Here is a 5,356-nt window from a genome sequence, read left to right as displayed (position 1 = left end):
ACAACAACACGCGCGCGAACCGTCGCCGTGGCAACGCAAGCCGGTATGTTGTTGCTTCGAACGCCACGCCGGCTAGCGAAAAGGAGGGGATGAGGGGGAGGGGGAGTAGACGGCCGTGCATTAAAAGCAGACGGGAGTTCTGTAACGTTTACAACTTCACTCTTAAGTAATTATTACAACTAAATGAAACTCGCCGTAATGATCGAGTCGTGTTCGAGGCCAACGGTCATGTGATTTGCTTCGGGATAATTTCGACAAAGCACGAGTTACAGCCATTTTTTGTAACTATACTCTTTGTGTAGATGGCGACGTGGTGACAGCAGACGGGAATTCTTCATCGCTTAGAACTTCACTGTTAACTATTTAGGACTAGTAAATGAAACACGACGTGATGATCTTAGAGTGGTCCTAGCGGCCAATTTCAGCAAGATTTTTTTTTTTCAAGATACCTACATTAGGTTAAGACCAAAAGTGCATTCAACAGAAAGTTGGCTTCGCCACAAGATTCGAAATTCTTTGTAGACGCAACTCCGTTTGAGGACGCAGAAATCTTCAGAAACTAGCCACACACCGGTTCTCTGTAAAAAAAAAAAAAAAAAAAAACAGAATAGCCATTCCACTCTGTGGAGGTAGATGTCCAGTGAAGCAAGAGCACGAGGACGCTGCGGAGCACGAGTACACGGGTTCGATTCCTGGCCGTGGCGGCCGCTTTTCTGATGGAGGCGAAAAGCAAAAACGCCCGTGTGTAAGAAATTTCGGCGTAGTTTAAAGATCCTCTGGTGGTCAAAATTAATCCGGAGGCCTCCACTACGGCGCCCCTCATCACCTGCATTGCGTTGGCGCGTTAAACCCTACACTCACTCACTCAATCACTGACTGACTGACTGACTGACTCACTCAATCAATCAATCAATCAATCAATCAATCAATCAATCAATCAATCAATCAATCAATCAATCAATCAATCAATCAATCAATCAATCAATCAATCAATCAATCAATGTCCATTGAAGCTTTTTAGCACACGACAGAGAGGTGATCGATAATTAAGGTGAGAAATATGAGCAAATGTTATATTTCAACCCTACCGCTGTTTAAAAAAATTACACCATCTTCTCGTGGGGAACACTGAGGAGATGCGAAGCATAATGGGGGTTCCGTGTGGTTCTATTGTGTTGTTTCATTTATCGGAGCACGAATGGGAACGTAATGTGCACCACCATGATGCTTCACATCTACGCTGACGGGACTGTTGGTTCCGGTCGAACTCATCATACAACGACGTAGCGGAACCGGTGCAGGTGATCTCTCCGAGAAGACTGAACGGGCGCGCTCAGCGCGCACCTGCTTTATTCGCTGGCGAGGGAGGGAGGGGGAGAGAGGGCGCGTGCAGCGCGCAGCTGCTTTATAGCTGGCGAGGGAGCGGAGAAAGGGAGAGGGCGCGTGCAGCGCGTACCTGCTTATCGCTGGCGAGGGAAAGTGAGAGAGGAGGAGAGGCGCTGTGGATGGGGCACGCAGGAGTGACATATCCCCGAGCAAAAGATGCTCTGCATCTAAAATGGTCCTATTGATAACTAATCTACTCAAACTGCATAATCAAGCGATAATACGTACAAGCTTGAAGTCTAAGTCTTGTTTTGATCTTGCAAATGCCGCCTGACTAATCTACTCAAGAAGCATATCCAAGTGGTGAAAAGTATAAGCCTGAAGTTTAAGCCATGTTTTGAACGTCGTGCTACTTTGGTGGTCGCCGCGAACTAATAGCGTACACACCGGGATTTTCGTTTCGTAGCCTCGCGCTTGAAAGACACATGGAGCCTCGGGAGCTTCCGTTCGCACGGAAGCTTCACTTCAAAGCGAGGGAGGAGTTCTTGGGCGCAACTGAAAATGCCGTAGAATAAGCGTTTTAATCCGCCAGGCGGAACCGTTAGTTGTGTCCCTTTCAAAAAACACCCGTTTTGCATCCGTTTCTAGTCGTGACGTAATTCATAATTGTGTACACACAAACCCGCGCTACACTTCGCGTGTTTTGCGTCGCATTCGTGTCGTCCAATCAGAGGGTTCGCTCGAAGCGGGCGCTTTGAAACGTGCACAGCTGAGAATTCCGGCCCGGAAGCGCGCTTGTCTCGTGCTGTTTTTTGGAGCGGCCCCTGCCGAAACTGTGTTGCCAAAAGAAGAGGCTGGCCTTAGGAAAGGCCTATTCTTGGTACTATGAGTAGAAACACAAGCAATTGCTTGCCACTGAATTCGAAGCTGCAAACGATGTTGGCCCATCGTGCGATTAACAATATTGGATATGGTCTACCGCGAGTGAAGAAAGTGTTTGACACTCCGTTTGATTGTACCAATCTAAACGCCACCCTTGCTTTCATGCGCACATTCACGAAGGTGGGCAAAGTACCCCTTGTAATACACAATTACTGTTGTTATATCATCCAGCGTCTCTAATACTCGCTGGTTCCAATACCGAAGTGGTTTCTGTGCCGCCGGTAAAGCTTGCTTTCCTGTTAGGGAGTCGTGTATTGCCAAAGAGCCGACGTGTCAACGTCAAGTGGACGCGGGGGGCCATGTCAGTTGCATGAATAGGCCGCCTGTACTAACAGAACTAAAGAAGCTGGATGTCACCTATATGTGTTATGCATCACTTGCAACACTGCCTCAACATGACTCAACTCAATAGTATGCATACGACCAATCTAACTGGATACATAACAGAGACGTTCACTAGCGTTGCTATGCACGTGTGAGATGGACAGATCACGTGTAATGGTCGGCGAATAGTGCGCGTGAGAGAAATGTCTTTCCAAAATTTCCCCGCATTTCCCCGAGGGGAAGAATGTGAAAGTGCGAATGCATGAGTTGAATTTGCGCGGTTCGGTAATGTTCGCGAAAGAGAGATCACACACACACACACAACTACAAAGAAAGAAAGATGCATTTATTCACAGACACCTATTTGTGTTGTCGTTGTACTTGATTGCTAGAGCGGATCTCAGCTTTGAAATTTCGTGTCAGTACTCCTTTAAGCGGGTGCATTAGCCCTTCTCACGCCCGATTCCTGGCCAATCCCCCACGTGGGTATGTGCCATGCACAGACACCTATTTGTGTTGTCGTTGTACTTGATTGCTAGAGCGGATCTCAGCTTTGAAATTTCGTGTCAGTACTCCTTTAAGCGGGTGCATTAGCCCTTCTCACGCCCGATTCCTGGCCAATCCCCCACGTGGGTATGTGCCATGTCAGCGGCCAGGCAGCGCGCGCCCATCTCCCCCCGTTGCCAAGGAAGACGAGGAACGCGCGCACCCGCAGCTGTTGCTATGTGGACGGACGGCGGTCGCCGGAATTCAGGGTCGCTTATAAAGTGCATTCGCACTTAAAAAGTGAGGTGTAGTCGTAATGCGTAAACGCTGCTTTAGTTAAAAACTACTTGGCTCCTCAAAATTCTGAGTGCGATGCCCGAGAAGAAAAAAAAACAAAACAGCGACAAAAGATCGCCTGTAAATAGAAATAGCTTTTAAAAACCTTGGGAGTTTCCGGCCATAAAACGCAAAAAAAAAAACATAGTCGTCGTTACTCGTGCGACTGACAAGATCTACCTTGACGATCTATGTAGCGTTTAGTCTCGTAGACGCCGCATGTAATCTTGGAAACTTCTTGTCTGGTTGCAGCGTTCAATTTACTGAGCATTTTAAAACAACATTTTAAAATGTCACATCACCATTGGTTTTGCTGGTAAATCAATGTACCACACTTTTGCATTATTTTTGATCCGGTAAGATACCGGACCACACAAGATGTAATCGTACAGTTCCCATGTTCTTACCGCTATGTGTCAGGTATGCGCGTATTACTAAGTGCTGCCGGGTACTTGACACATGCTAAAGGTGGGTTTGCCTAATAAGCAAAACAAGATCTCCTACAGGTGGAGCTCGTGTAGCAGCCGGCGTCGGTGGGGAGATTCAAATGTCCGGATTAATCGTTCAGAGGAGCGGAAAGTTTTCATCCGCTGCGGGGTCCCCTGACGTCATAGTTTGTGGAGAATGCGTACCCAACGCGGTGGCCAGGTTGCCGGGAGAGCAAACGAGGGCATTGGAAGAGATGGCGTCTACCCCGGCCGCTCGATGTAAGGGAGGTGGGCGCACGTACTCACTCTCCCGAATCTGCTGTTCGGCTATTGCGTTCCTTGTCTTAAAGGTGAAGCTTAATCGTTCTCCGAGATTGATTATGAAGTCTTACACCAAAGTCACTACCTTGTTTTACACCATGAACGCGATTGTGCCGAATAATAATGGAAGCCGATGGAAGCTATGTATGGCGCTTCTGCATCGGTACCATGCTTTTAGTCATCACGCGGCATTTGTAGTCATAAGAAGGATGTTTTTATAACAACTAAAATTGTCCAATGTATTTGTGGAGGCACCCAAACTCGGCTGCTGAAAGCAGCATGCACACGTTAAAAAGAGAAAATAAACAGGACTACACATAAAAACGTTTCCGCATGTGCATTTCTACTTTTGGCACACAAGTACTTAAAAAAAACTGTGGTTGATTCCTCTGTCATAGGAATCGGCAAAACACGAAAGTGAAAGTGAAATGTGCAGCGAAATCTGCAGCCGAGCATGATTTGCGGGTCGGCGGCTGTCTTGTGGGTGTGCTTCGCGAGCGACGTTCTCCTGGAGGGTCGCTTCAGCAGAGGTGTACTGGCGTCATTTCCGTGACGGATATGACGTCAGTGAAATCTTGGTTTATCCCGACATCAAACACTTTCGTATTAAAATATAAAACCCGAAAACGAACAACCCTAAGCATATAACGTACTCTTTAGTACTAAATGTTGCTTCCCCGCAAGAAGACGCTGTGTGCACCCTTTACAGGCCGCTTGCTTCGTTGTACTGGCGTCACTTCCGCGACGGATATGACGCCAGCGAAATCTTCGTGAATCCCGGAATAAAACACTTTGGTGTTAAAAGGCGTTGGGGGCGCTTTTTTTTTCTCTTAAAAGCGGCGACACGAAACTTTCGTTCCATTTCCAGTGCGCTTGGTTTGTGCGCCCTGCTTCGCGCTGCTCCAGTGCGCCCTGCTTCGCTTTAGCAGTAGCGACGTAACCCGGATGCAAACATAAAAGGACGCGGGGCCTTGAACGTGAGGGGCCTTCGAAATATTATTTTAGCATTTCAGAATTTCGGACTTTTCAAACAGCTCTAACGCGTAATCTGAGACGAAACAAGTGCTTATAGCTTCAATAAAACGATGTTGTGTACCTATTTTTTTCCCTATTTCACGGCAGCAAGGCAAAGGGTCGACCGGGTTGAAGTAAAGGGTCGTACACTGGTTCCAGTGTGTCACCCTCATCCTTGG

Source organism: Haemaphysalis longicornis, unplaced genomic scaffold (genome assembly GCF_048455015.1).
Source record: "Haemaphysalis longicornis isolate Haplotype H1 unplaced genomic scaffold, Haemaphysalis longicornis Haplotype H1 scaffold_29, whole genome shotgun sequence".
NCBI classification, from domain to species: Eukaryota; Metazoa; Arthropoda; class Arachnida; order Ixodida; family Ixodidae; genus Haemaphysalis; species Haemaphysalis longicornis.
Note: the sequence above shows the minus strand (reverse complement) of the source record.